Source organism: Mesoplodon densirostris, chromosome 4 (assembly GCF_025265405.1).
Source record: "Mesoplodon densirostris isolate mMesDen1 chromosome 4, mMesDen1 primary haplotype, whole genome shotgun sequence".
NCBI classification, from domain to species: Eukaryota; Metazoa; Chordata; class Mammalia; order Artiodactyla; family Ziphiidae; genus Mesoplodon; species Mesoplodon densirostris.
This window is the reverse complement of record NC_082664.1, coordinates 46,312,172-46,326,992: the sequence shown is the minus strand read 5'-3', so window position 1 is coordinate 46,326,992 and position 14,821 is coordinate 46,312,172. Positions and strand designations below refer to the sequence as shown.

General features: G+C 41.8%; 1 protein-coding gene across 1 annotated transcript in view; it reads left to right on the top strand.

Annotated features, from left to right (window-relative positions):
• Nucleotides 1–14,821, top strand: part of PELI2 (pellino E3 ubiquitin protein ligase family member 2) — a 206,302-nt gene that overhangs the window by 188,486 nt on the left and 2,995 nt on the right. The gene's annotated exons all lie outside the window — the stretch shown is intronic.

The window sequence follows — 14,821 nt, the reverse complement described above, 5'->3', positions numbered from 1 at the left end:
AGATATATGGAATCTAAAAAAATGGTTCTGGGCCTCCCTGGTGGCGCAAGTGGTTGAGAGTCCGCCTGCCGATGCAAGGGATACGGGTTCGTGCCCCGGTCTGGGAGGATCCCATATGCCGCGGAGCGGCTGGGCCCGTGAGCCATGGCCGCTGAGCCTGCGCGTCCGGAGCCTGCGCGTCCGGAGCCTGTGCTCCGCAACGGGGGAGGCCACAACAGTGAGAGGCCCGCATACCGCAAAAAAAAAAAATAAATAAATAAATAAAAATAAAAAAAAATTAAAAAATGGTTCTGACGAACCTAGGGACTGGACAGGAATAAAGACACAGGAGAGAATGGACTTGAGGGCATGGGGAGGGTAAAGGGGTAAGCTGGGATGAAGTGACAGAGTAGCATTGACATATATACACTACCAAATGTAAAACAGCTAGCTAGTGGGAAGCAGGTGCATTAAACAGGGAGATCAGCTCAGTGCTTTGTGACCACCTAGAGGGGTGGGATAGGGAGGGTGGGAGGGAGACGCAAAAGGGAGGAGATACGGGGATATAAGTATAGGTATAGCTGATTCACTTTGTTATACAGCAGAAACTAACACAACATTGTAAAGCAATTATACTCCAATAAAGATTTTAAAAAAAGAAAAATAGGAGGCTTTGGGTTTCTGATCTTGCCGTAGGCATGGGGCACAGCACTAAAAGGTTCTTTTTTTTTAAATTTTATTTTATTTTTTTTTTATTTTATTAGTTTCTGCTTTATAACAAAGTGAATCAGTCATACATATACATCTGTTCCCACATCCCTTCCCTCATGCATCTCCCTTCCTCCCACCCTCCCCATCCCACCCCCCCAGGCGGTCACAGAGCACCGAGCTGATCTCCCTGTGCTCTGCGGCTGCTTCCCACTATCTATCTACCTTACGTTTGGTAGTGTATATATGTCCATGCCTCTCTTTCGCTTTGTCACAGCTTACCCTTCCCCCTCCCCATATCCTCAAGTCCATTCTCAAGTAGGTCTGTGTCTTTATTCCCGTTTTACCCCTAGGTTCTTCATGACATTTTTTTTTTAAATTCCGTGTATATGTGTTAGCATACGGTATTTGTCTTTCTCTTTCTGACTTACTTCACTCTGTATGACAGACTCTAGGTCCATCCACCTCATTACAAATAACTCAATTTCATTTCTTTTTATGGCTGAGTAATATTCCATTGTATATATGTGCCACATCTTCTTTACCCATTCATCTGATGATGGACACTTAGGTTGTTTCCAGCTCTGGGCTATTGTGAATAGAGCTGCAATGAACATTTTGGTACATGTCTCTTTTTGAATTATGGTTTTCTCAGGGTATATGCCTAGTAGTGGGATTGCTGGGTCATATGGTAGTTCTATTTTTAGTTTTTTAAGGAACCTCCATACTGTTCTCCATAGTGGCTGTACCAATTCACATTCCCACCAGCAGTGCAAGAGTGTTCCCTTTTCTCCACACCCTCTCCAGCATTTATTGTTTCTAGATTTCTTGATGATGGCCATTCTGACTGGTGTGAGATGATATCTCATTGTAGTTTTGATTTGCATTTCTCTAATGATTAATGATGTTGAGCATTCTTTCATGTGTTTGTTGGCAGTCTGTATATCTTCTTTGGAGAAATGCCTATTTAAGTCTTCTGCCCATTTTTGGATTGGGTTCTTTGATTTTTTGCTATTGAGCTGCATGAGCTGTTTATAAATTTTGGAGATTAATCCTTTGTCAGTTGCTTCATTTGCAAATATTTTCTCCCATTCTGAGGGTTGTCTTTTGGTCTTGTTTATGGTTTCCTTTGCTGTGCAAAAGCTTTGAAGTTTCATTAGGTCCCATGTGTTTATCTTTGTTTTTATTTCCAATTCTCTAGGAGGTGGGTCCAAAAGGATCTTGCTGTGATTTATGTCATAGAGTGTTCTACCTATGTTTTCCTCTAAGAGTTTGATAGTTTCTGGCCTTACATTTAAGTCTTTAATCCATTTTGAGCTTATTTTTGTGTATGGTGTTAGGGAATGATCTAATCTCAAACTTTTACATGTCCCTGTCCAGTTTTCCCAGCACCACTTATTGAAGAGGCTGTCCTTTCTCCACTGTACATTCTTTATCAAAGATAAGTTGGCCATATGTGCGTGGGTTTATCTCTGGGCTTTCTATCCTGATCCACTGATCTATCTTTCTGTTTTTATGCCAGTACCACACTGTCTTAATTACTGTAGCTTTGTAGTATAGTCTGAAGTCAGGGAGCCTGATTCCTCCAGCTCCGTTTTTCGTTCTCAAGATTGCTTTGGCTATTCGGGGTCTTTTGTTTTTCCAAACAAATTTTGAAATTTTTTGTTCTAGTTCTGTGAAAAATGCCAGTGGTAGTTTGATAGGGATTGCATTGAATCTGTAGATTGCTTTGTGTAGTAGAGTCATTTTCACAATATTGATTCTTCCAATCCAGGAGCATGGTATATCTCTCCATCTATTTGTATCATCTTTAATTTCTTTCATCAGTGTCTTATAATTTTCTGCATACAGGTCTTTTGTCTCCTTAGGTAGGTTTATTCCTAGATATTTTATTCTTTTTGTTGCAATGATAAATGGGAGTGTTTTCTTGATTTCATTTTCAGATTTTTCATCATTAGTGTACAGGAATGCCAGAGATTTCTGTACATTAATTTTGTAACCTGCTACTTTACCAAATTCATTGATTAGCTCTAGTAGTTTTTCGGTAGCATCTTTAGGATTCTCTATGTATAGTATCATGTCATCTGCAAACAGTAACAGCTTTACTTCTTCTTTTCTGATTTGGATTCCTTTTATTTCCTTTTCTTCTCTGATTGCTGTGGCTAAAACTTCCAAAACTAGGTTGAATAAAAGTGGTGAGAGTGGGCAGCCTTGTCTTGTTCCTGATCTTAGTGGAAATGGTTTCAGTTTTTCACCATTGAGGACAATGTTGGCTGTGGGTTTGTCATATATGGCCTTTATTATGTTGAGGAAAGTTCCCTCTATGCCTACTTTCTGCAGGGTTTTTATCATAAATGGGTGTGGAATTTTGTCGAAAGCTTTCTCTGCATCTATTGAGATGATCATATGGTTTTTCTCCTTCAACTTGTTAATATGGTGTATCACATTGATTGATTTGCGTATATTGAAGAATCCTTGCACTCCTGGAATAAACCCCAGTTGATCATGGTGTATGATCCTTTTAATGTGCTCTTGGATTCTGTGTGCTAGTATTGTGTTGAGGATTTTTGCATCTATGTTCATCAGTGATATTGGCCTGTAGTTTTCTTTCTTTGTGACATCCTTGCCTGGTTTTGGTATCAAGGTGATGGTGGCCTCGTAGAATGAGTTTGGGAGTGTTCCTTCCTCTGATATTGTTTGGAAGAGTTTGAGAAGGATGGGTGTTAGCTCTTCTCTAAATGTTTGATAGAATTCGCCTGTGAAGCCATCTGGTCCTGGGCTTTTGTTTGATGGAAGATTTTTAATCACAGTTTCAATTTCAGTGCTTGTGATTGGTCTATTCATATTTTCTATTTCTTCCTGAGTCAGTCTTGGCAGGTTGTGCATTTCTAAGAATTTGTCCATTTCTTCCAGGTTGTCCATTTTATTGGCATAGAGTTGCTTATAGTAATCTCTCATGATCTTTTGTATTTCTGCAGTGTCAGTTGTTACTTCTCCTTTTTCATTTCTAATTCTATTGATTTGAGTCTTCTCCCTTCTTTTCTTGATGAGTCTGGCTAATGGTTTGTCAATTTTGTTTATCTTCTCAAAGAACCAGCTTTTAGTTTGGTTGATCTTTGCTATTCTTTCCTTCATTTCTTTTTCATTTATTTCTGATCTGATCTTTATGATTTCTTTCCTTCTGCTAGCTTTGGGGGTTTTTTGTTCTTCTTCCTCTAATTGCTTTAGGTGCAGGGTCAGGTTGTTTACTCGAAATATTTCCTGTTTCTTAAGGTGGGATTGTATTGCTATAAACTTCCCCCTTAGAACTGCTTTTGCTGCGTCCCATAGGTTTTGGGTCGTCGTGTCTCCATTGTCATTTGTTTCTAGGTATTTTTAAATTTCCTCTTTGATTTCTTCAGTGATCACTTCGTTATTGAGTAGTGTATTGTTTAGCCTCCATGTGTTTGTATTTTTTACAGATCTTTTCCTGTAATTGATGTCTAGTCTCATAGCATTGTGGTCGGAAAAGATACTTGATACAATTTCAATTTTCTTAAATTTACCAAGGCTTGATTTGTGATCCAAGATATGATCTATCCATGAGCACTTGAGAAAAATGTGTATTCTGTTGTTTTTGGATGGAATGTCCTATAAATATCAACTAAGTCCATCTTGTTTAATGTATCATTTAAAGCTTGTGTTTCCTTATTTATTTTCATTTTGGATGATCTGTCCATTGGTGAAAGTGGGGTGTTAAAGTCCCCTACTATGATTGTGTTACTGTCGATTTCCCCTTTTATGGCTGTTAGTATTTGCCTTATGTATTGAGGTGCTCCTATGTTGGGTGCATAAATATTTACAATTGTTATATCTTCTTCTTGGATCGATCCCTTGATCATTATGTAGTGTCCTTCTTTGTCTCTTCTAATAGTCTTTATTTTAAAGTCTATTTTGTCTGATATAAGAATTGCTACTCCAGCTTTCTTTTGATTTCCATTTGCATGGAATATCTTTTTCCATCCCCTTACTTTCAATCTGTATGTGTCTCTAGGTCTGAAGTGGGTCTCTTGTAGACAGCATATATATGGGTCTTGTTTCTGTATCCATTCAGCCAGTCTGTGTCTTTTGGTGGGAGCATTTAGTCCATTTACATTTAAGGTAATTATTGATATGTATGTTCCTATTCCCATTTCCTTAATTGCTTTGGGTTTGTTATTGTAGGTATGTTCCTTCTGTTGTGTTTCTTGCCTAGAGAAGTTCCTTTAGCATTTGTTGTAAAGCTGGTTTGGTGGTGCTGAACTCTCTCAGCTTTTGCTTGTCTGTAAACGTTTTAATTTCTCCATCAAATCTGAATGAGATCCTTGCTGGGTAGAGTAATCTTGGTTGCAGGTTTCTCTCCTTCATCACTTTAATTATGTCCTGCCACTCCCTTCTGGCTTGTAGAGTTTCTGCTGAGGGATCAGCTGTTAACCTGATGGGGATTCCCTTGTGTGTTATTTGTTGTTTTTCCCTTGCTGCTTTTAATATGATTTCTTTGTGTTTAATTTTTGACAGTTTGATTAATATGTGTCTTGGTGTATTTCTCCTTGGATTTATTCTGTATGGGACTCTCTGTGCCTCCTGGACTTGATTAACTATTTCCTTTCCAATATTGGGGAAGTTTTCAACTATAATCTCTTCAAATATTTTCTCAGTCCCTTTCTTTTTCTCTTCTTCTTCTGGAACCCCTATAATTCGCATGTTGGTGCGTTTAATGTTGTCCCAGAGGTCTCTGAGACTGTCCTCTGTTCTTTTCATTCTTTTTTCTTTATTTTGCTCTGCATCAGTTATTTCCACTGTTTTATCTTCCACCTCACTTATCCGTTCTTCTGCCTCAGTTATTCTGCTATTGATCCCATCTAGAGTATTTTTCATTTCATTTATTGTGTTTTTAATCGATGCTTGATTCATCTTTAGTTCTTCTAGGTCCTTGTTAACTGTTTCTTGCATTTTGTCTATTCTATTTCCAAGATTATGGATCTTGGAAATATAATCTTGGATCAGCTTTACTATCATTATTCTGAATTCTTTTTCAGGTAGACTGCCTATTACCTCTTCATTTGTTAGGTCTGGTAGGTTTTTATCTTGCTCCTTCACCTGCTGTGTGTTTTTCTGTCTTCTCATTTTGCTTATGTTACTGTGTTTGGGGTCTCCTTTTTGCAAGCTGCAGATTCGTAGTTCCCATTGTTTTTGGTGTCTGACCCCAGTGGCTAAGGTTGTTTCAGTAGGTTGTGTAGGCTTCCTGGTGGGGGGGACTAATGCCTGTGTTCTGGTGGTTGAGGCTGGATCTTGTCTTTCTGGTGGACAGGTCCACGTCTGGTGGTGTGTTTTGGGTGCCTATGGCCTTATTATGTTTTTAGGTAGCCTCTCTGCTAATGGGTGGGGTTGTGTTCCTGCCTTGCTAGTTGCTTGGCATAGGGTGACCAGCACTGTAGCTTGCTGGTCGTTGACTGAAGCTGGGTGCTGGTGTTGGGATGGAGATCTCTGGGAGATTTTCGCTGCTTGATATTATGTGGAGCTGGGAGGTCTCTTGTGGACCCGTGTCCTGAAGTTGGCTCTCCCACTTCAGAGGCACAGCACTGGCTCCTGGCTGCAGCAGCAAGAGCCTTTCATCCACCCGGCTCAGAATAACAGGGAGAAAAAGCAGAAAGAAAGAATTAGTAGAAGAAAGAAAGAGAGAGGGAAAGAAAGGAAGAAGGGAAGAAAGGAAGGAAGGAAGGAAGAAAGGAGGGAGGGAGTGAGGGAGGATGGAAAGAAAGAAGGAAAGAAAGGAGGGAGGGAGGAAGGAAAGCAAAAGGAAGAGTGAATGGAAGAAGGGAGGGAGGAAGGAAAGCAAAAGAAAGTGGAAAGAAGAAGGGTGGGAGGGAGGGAGGAAAGAAAAAGAAAGAAGGAAAGGAGAAGCGGAGGGAGGGAGGAAGGGAAGGTAGGAAAAAAAGAAAGCAGGTAAAGTAAAATAGAATAAAGTATGAAATATAGTAGCGTTATTAAAATTAGAAAGTAATTATTGGAAAAAAAAAAAACGGACCGATAGAACCCTGGGACATATGGTGGAAGCAAAGCTATACAGAGAGAATCTTACACAGAAGATTACACATACACATTCACAAAAAGAGAGTAGGGGGAAAAATCAAAAATCTTGCTCTCCAAGTCCACCTCCTCAATTTGGGATAATTCATTGTAAAAAGAGGAAAAGGGCGAGAAGTCTGAAATCTTGCTCTCCAAGTCCACCTCCTCAATTTGGGATAATTCGTTGTAAAAAGAGGAAAAGGGCGAGAAGTCTGAAATCTTGCTCTCTAAGTCCACCTCCTTAATTTGGAATAATTCGTTGTAAAAAGAGGAGAAGGGGGTAAGTCTTAAATCTTGTCCTCAAAGTCCACTTCCTCAATTTGGGATGATTCGCTGTCCATTCATGCACTCCACAGACGCAGGGCACATCAAATGGACCGTGGAGCTTTAATCCGCTGCCTCCGAGGCTGCACAGAGAGATTTCCCTGTCTCTGCTCTCACAGCTCCCGGGTCTCAGCCTTGGACCTGGCCCCGCCTCTGCGCGTAGGTCGCCGGAGGGCGTCCGTTCTTCGCTCAGACAGGACGGGTTTAAAGGAGCTGCTGATTCGGGGGCTCTAGCTCACTCAGGCAGAGGGGAGGGAGGGGCGCGCAGTGTGGGGGTGGGCCTGCGGCGGCAGAGGCCGGCGTGACGTTGCAGCAGCCCGTGGCGCTCCGTGCGCTTTCCCGGGAAAGCCGTCCCCGGGTCTCGGGACCCCGGCAGTGGCGGGGTGCACAGGCCCCCCGGAAGGTGGGGCGGACAGTGACCCGCGCTCGCACACAGGCCCCCGCGGCGGCGGTGGCAGCCCACGCCCGTCTCCGAGGTCCGCGCCTTACCCGCGGCTCGCGCCTGTCTCCGGTGCTTCCCCAAGCAGCCCTCTTAATGCCCTCTCCTCGCGCACCAGGAAACAAAAGGGAAAATAGTCTCTTGCCTCTTCGGCAGCTCCAGACCCTTTCCCCGGACTCCCTCCGGGCTAGCCGTGGTGCACTAGCCCCTTCAGGCTCTCTTCCTGCCGCCAGCCCCAGTCCTCTCCCTGCGCTCCGACTGAAAGCCGATACCCGAGCCTCAGCTCCCAGTCCCGCCCGCCACGGCTGCCGAGCAGACAAGCCTCTCGGGCTGGTGTGTGCCTGAGGGCACCGATCCTCTGTGCCGGAATCTCTCCGCTTTGCCCTCCACACCCCTGTTGCTGTGCTCTCCTCCGCTACCCCGAAGCTTTCCCCCTCCGCCACCTGCAGTCTCCGCCCGCGAAGGGGCTTGTAGTGTGTAGAAACCTTCCCTCCTTCACGGCTCCCTCCCACTGGTGCAGGTCCCGTCCCTATCCTATTGTCTCTGTTTATTCTTTTTTTCTTTTGCCCTACCCAGGTATGTGGGGAGTTTCTTGCCTTTTGGGGGGGTCTGAGGTCTTCTGTCAGCGTTCAGTAGGTGTTCTGTAGGAGTTGTTCCACGTGTAGATGAATTTCTGATGTATCTGTGGGGAGGAAGGTGATCTCCGCGTCTTACTCTTCCGCCATCTTCCTCCGGGTCCCCCAAAAGGTTCTTAAATTAGAAGTACTGGAGTGGAAATTCTATTAATTGTTAGGTAGAAGCCAGAACAATTGAGAACAAATATTTTCTTCCAAACCACCAGAGAAAAAATATAGGAAATACAAGATGTGATCTAGCATTTTTTCAGAGAGCAGGATGATAACCGAATATCCCTAAGATGGAAAAAGAAGGTGGGGGACTATTTTACTAACCTGGTTTGCTATTCTCTACTGGATGTTTGTTTTTCGGGAATTGTTATTTTTATTCCTAGTTTACACCATTATTCAGCTGCAGGTATAGCTTCTGCCTTTTACGATAAGGCCCAATCTTGAGCATCATGGCTGAGTAAATATGAAAAGCATTTTCTAAGAAAGCCAAACAAATTCAATAAACTTTGTTTAAACACTTTCCAAGAGATTGTAAATAGGGAAGAGAAGGTGAAGGCTGTTTTTCCAAATAACTTTGTGTTTCTGATCATCACAAAACTGGGCTAGGTTTCCCTAAGTAGGGCATCATTATAACAGCAATAGTAGGAAGTCGGTGTATGTTTGCTGAGCACAGACACGGCATTAACATCTCAGAGACATTAGTTCATTTAATCTGCACATCAGCCTTGTCAGAGAAGTGGAATTATCCCCATCTTATGGATGAGGAAGGCGTAGCATAAAGAGGTTAAATTAATGCCCAGTCACAGAGTTAGAAGGTAGCAGCAGATGGGATTGAAACACAGGTCCTCCTGCTTTAAAGCCTGAACTCCCAGCTTCTACTTGGTACCATCATGTGGGGAGTCACACCTGGCTCTCACCATCACCAGAGCATTGCCTCCCTGGGCAGATAGAAAGCATACACTGGGTCCAGAACGGCACATCACAGGATGAGTTTCTTGTCAACTCAGGTTCATGTGTTTTGTTCACAGAAAGAGCACATAAAAATAATAGCTAAGAGGGAAAACAGGCTACTGTTTGAGCAGCCACTGTGTATTAGTGGTTCTGAGGTCAGGCCATAGGTCCAAGTCCTGGTCTACCACTTAGTAGATCTGCAGTATTGAGTCAGTGACTTGACTTCTCTGTACCGGGCCTCACATCCAGGTAACCGGAATAATGCTAGTATATATCCTTTAGGATTACTGTGAGAACGAGTAAGATTGGAGCAGTGCTGTACCCAGGAACAGTCCATAATTGGTTGCCATGATTAAGCAGGAGCTAGGAACTGGAAATCTGGCAGTGACCAGGATGTCTAGGGCTCTGCCCTTGAATTGTGGAGTCTGGAAAAGGTTACAGGCAAGATCTCAAATCATTAGGATATTGTGTGATAAGCACAGTCATAAAGTACTGAAAGGCACAGGAGTCCCTCAGAGGGACACCTATCCTAGACATGGGAGTCAAGAGTATGTGGAATATAGAAGACCATAGACCGAAAATTTATAGGAAGATTGTTTAACAACGTGGCCCAGGGGGGCAGAGATAAGACGGCAGAGTAGAAGAATGTGAGCTCACCTCTTCTTATGAAAACACAAAAATCACAACTAACTAACTGTTGAACAACCATCAACAAAAAAATAACTGGAACCTACCAAAAAAGATACCCTACATCCAAAGACAAAGAAGCCACAGTGGGATGGTAGGAGGGGAGCAATAATGATAAAATCAAATCCCGTACCCACCATATGGATGACCCACAAACTAGAAAATAAATACATTGCAGAGGTTCTCCCATGGGTGTGAAAGTTCTGAGCCCCAGCCTGGGGGTCTGGAAACGGAAGGAGGAGCCCCCAGAGCATCTGGTTTTGAAGGGGTTTGATTTCAGGACTTCCAAAGGACTGGGGGAAACAAACTTCACTCTTGGAGGGCACACACGAGGTCTCGTGCACACGAGGAGCCAGGGGAAAAAGCAGTGACCTAATAAGAGCCTGATCAGACCTACCTGTTGGTATTGGAGGATTTCCTGTGTAGGCAGGGTCAGCTGTGGCTCACTGCAGTGACGGACAATGGCAGTGGTAGTTGTGAGGAGTACTCATTAGCGTGAGCCCTTCTGGAGGCCACCACTTTCTCACCAAGACCTGGCCCCACCCAACAGCCTTGTAAGCTCCAGTGCTGGGATGCCTCAGGCCAAACAACCAATAGAGCAGGAACACAGCCCCAGCCATCAGCAAACAGGCTGCTGAAAGTCTTCCTGAGCACACAGCTGCGTGCTAAACACACCCCCTGACACAGCCCTGCCCACCAGACATACAAGAACCAGCTCCATCCATCAGTGGGCAGGAACCAGTCCCTACCACCAGGAAGCCTGCACAAGCCTCTTAGGCCAGCCTCATCCACCAGGAGGCAGACAGCAGAAGCAAGAAGAATTACAACCCTGCAGCCTGCAGAATGGAAACTGCAATCACAAAAAAATTACACAGAATGAGATGCCAGAGGAATATGTCCCAGACAAAGGAACAAGAAGAAACCCAAGAAGAACAACTAAATGAAGTGGAGATAGACAATCTACCCAAAATAGAATTCAGAGTAATGACAGTAAAGATGATCCAAGATCTCAGAAAAAGAATGGAGGCACACACCGAGAAAATACAAGAATGTTCAACAAAGACCTAGAAGAACTAAAGAATAAACAAAAAGAGGTGAGCAATACAATAACAGAACTGAAAAATATACTAGACAGAATCAATAGCAGAATAAATGAGGCATAAGAACAGATAATTGAACTGGGAGACAGCAGGATGGAAATCACTGCCATGGAATAGAATGAAAAGAAATGAGGACAGTCTAAGAGGCCTCTGGGATGAAATTAAACACACCAACATTCACATTATAAGGGTCCCAGATGGAGCAGAGAGAGAAAGGACCTGAGAAAATATTTGAAGAGATACTAGCTGAAAACTTCCCTAACATGGGAAAGGAAACAGACACCCAAGTCCAGGAAGTGCAGAGAGTCCCAGGCAGGATAAAGCCAAGGAGGAACACGCCAAGACACATAGTAATCAAACTGACAAAAGTTAAAGACAAAGAAAAAATATTGAAAGCAACAAGGGAAAAGCAACAAATAACATACAAGGGATTTGACATAAAGTTATCATCTGATTTTTCAGCAGAAACTCTACAGGCCAGAAGGGAGTAGCATGATATATTTAAGCTGATGAAAGGGAAGAACCTACAACCAAGAATACTCTACCCAGCAAAGCTCTCATTAAGATTAAATGGAGAAATCAGAAGCTTTACAGACAAGCAGAAGCTAAGAGAATTCAGCATCACCAGACCAGCTTTGCAACAAATGCTAAAGGAACTTCTCTAGGCAGAAAAAAATAAAAGGCCACAACTAGAAACAAGAAAATTATGAATGGAAAAGCTCACTGGTAAAGGTAGGAAATCATCCGCACACAAATATGATATCAAACCCAGCAATCATGAGAAGAGGAGTGTACAAATGCAGGACACTGGAAATGCATTGGAAATTAAAAGAATCTTATTTATATATAAGCTGTATTTGAAATTAAGAACACTCTTGTTTATAGACTGCCATCATGGTAACCACAAACCAAAAATCTACAATAGATACACGAAAAAGAAAAAGGAATCCAAACACAGCACTAAAGTTAGTCATCAAATCACAAGAGAAGAGTACAAAAGAGGAAGAGGAGAAAAAAGACCTACAAAAACAAATCCAAAGCAATTAACAAAATGGCAGTAGGAACATACCTATCAATAATTACCTTAAACATAAACAGATTAAATGCTTCTTAAACATAAACAGATTAAATGCTTCAACCAAAAGACATAGACTGGCTGAATGGATACAAAAAACAAGACCCCTATATATGCTGTCTACAAGAGACCCACTTCCAATCTAGGGACACATACAGACTGAAAGTGAGGGGATGGAAAAAGGTATTCCATGCAAATGGAAATCAAAAGAAAGCTATAGTGGCAACATTCATATCAGACAAAATAGACTTTAAAGACTGTTACAAGAGGCAAAGAAGGACACTACATAATGATCAAGGGATCAATCCAAGAAGAAGATATAACAACTGTAAATATACATGCACCCAACATAGGAGCACATCAATATATAAGGCAAACACTAATAGCCATAAAAGGAGAAATTGACAGTAACACAATAATAGTGGGGGACTTTAACACCCCACTTTCACCAATGGACAGATCATCCAGACAGAAAATCAATAAGGAAACACAGGCCTTAAATGACACATTAGACCAGATGGACTAAATTGATATTTATAGAGCATTCCATCCAAAAGCAGCAGAATACACATTCTTTTCAAGTGCACATGGAACATTCTCCAGGATTGACACATGCTGAACCACAAAGTGAGCCTTGGTAAATTTAAGAAAATTGAAATCATATCAAGCATCTTTTCTGACCATGACACTATGAGATTAGAAATCATCTAAGAGGGGCTTCCCTGGTGGCGCAGTGGTTGCGAGTCCCCCTGCTGATGCAGGGGACACGGGTTCGTGCCCCGGTCCGGGAAGAACCCACGTGCCACGGAGCGGCTGGGCCCATGAGCCATGGCCGCTGAGCCTGCGCGTCCAGAGCCTGTGCTCCACAACGGGAGAGGCCACAGCAGTGAGAGGCCCGCGTACCGCCAAAAAAAAAAATCATCTAAAAGAAAAAACCACACAAACACGTGGAGGTTAAACAATATGCTACTAAACAGACAATGGATCACTGAAGAAATCAAAGAGGAAATCAAAAAATACCTGGAGACAAATGAAAATGAAAGCACCATGACCCAAAACCTATGGGATGCAGCAAAAGTAGTTCTAAGAGGGAAGTTCATAGCGATACACTCTTGCCTCAGGAAACAAGAAAAGTCTCAAATAACTGAACCTCACACCTAAAGCAAGTAGAGAAAGAAAAACAAACAAAACCCAAAGTTAGTAGAATGAAAGAGATAAAGATCAGAGCAGAAATAAATGAAATAGAGATGATGTAAACAATAGAAAAGAGCAGTGAAACTAAAAGCTGGTTCTTGGAGAAGATAAACAAAACTGATAAACTTTTTTAGCCAAACTCAACAGAAAAAAAGGGAGAGGGCCCAAATCAATAAAATTAGAAATGAAAATGGAGAAGTAACAGCCAACACCACAGAAACACAAGGATCATAAGAGACTATATATACGCCAACCAAATGGACAACCTAGAAGAAATGGACAAATTCTTAGAAAGGTATACTCTCCCAAGACTGAACCAGGAAGAAATAGAAAATATGAACGGACCAAATTACCAGTGCTGAAATTCAATCAGTCATTTAGAAGCTTACAACAAGCAAAATTCCAGGACCAGATGGCTTCACAGGTGAATTCTACCAAACAATTTAGGGAAGAGTTAACACCTATCCTTCTGAAACTATTCCAAATATTGCAGAGGAAGGAACACTCCCAAAGTCATTCTCTGAGGCCACCATCATCCTGATACAGAACCAGACAAAGATATCACACACAAAGAAAGAAAATTGTAGACCAATATCACTCATCAACTTAGATGCAAAAATCCTCAACAAAATACTAGCAGACCCACTCCAACAATATACTAAAAGGATCATACAACAATGATCAAGTGGGATTTATTCCAGGGGTGCAAGGATTTTTCAATATCTGCAAATCAATCAGTGTGATACACCACATCAACAAATTGGAGAATAAAAACCACATGATGATATCAATATATGTGGAAAAAACTTTTGATAAAATTCAACATCCATTTCAGATAAAAACTCTGTAGAGAGTGGGCACAGAAGGAACATACCTCAACAAAATAAAGGTGATATGTGACAAACCTACAGCTAACATACTCAGTGGTGAAAGCTGAAAGCATTTCCTCTAAGATCATGAACAAGACAGGGATGTCCACGATGTCTACTCTTGCCACTTTTATTCAACATAGTTTTGGCACTCATAGCCATGGCAATCAGAGAAGAAAAAAAAAATAGAAGGAATCCAAATTGGAAAAGAAGTAAAACTGTCACTGTTTGCAAATGACATGATGCTGTACATGGAAAATCCTAAAGATGCTACCAGAAAACTACTAGAAGTCATCAATGAATTTGGTGAAGTTGCTGGATACAAAATTAGAACACAGAAATCTGTTGCATTTCTATAGACTAACGATGAAAGATCAGAAAGAGAAATTACAGAAACAATCCCATGTACCATCACAACAAAAAATAAAATACCTAGGAATAAACTTACCTAGGAAGCAAAAGACCTTTACTCAGAAAACTATGACTGATGAAAGAAAACAAAGATGACACAAACAGATGGAAAAATATACCATGTTCTTGGATTGGAAGAATCAATATTGTGAAAATGACTATACTACCCAAGGCAACCTACAGATTCAGTGCAATCCCTAGCAAATTACCAATGGCATTTTTCACGGAATTAGAACAAAAAATTTTTAATTGTATGGAGACACAAAAGACCCCAAAAACCAAAGCAAACTTGAGAAAGAAAAACAGAGCTCAAGGATCCAGGCTCCCTGACTTCAGACTATACTAAAAAGCTACAGTCCTCAGAACTGTGC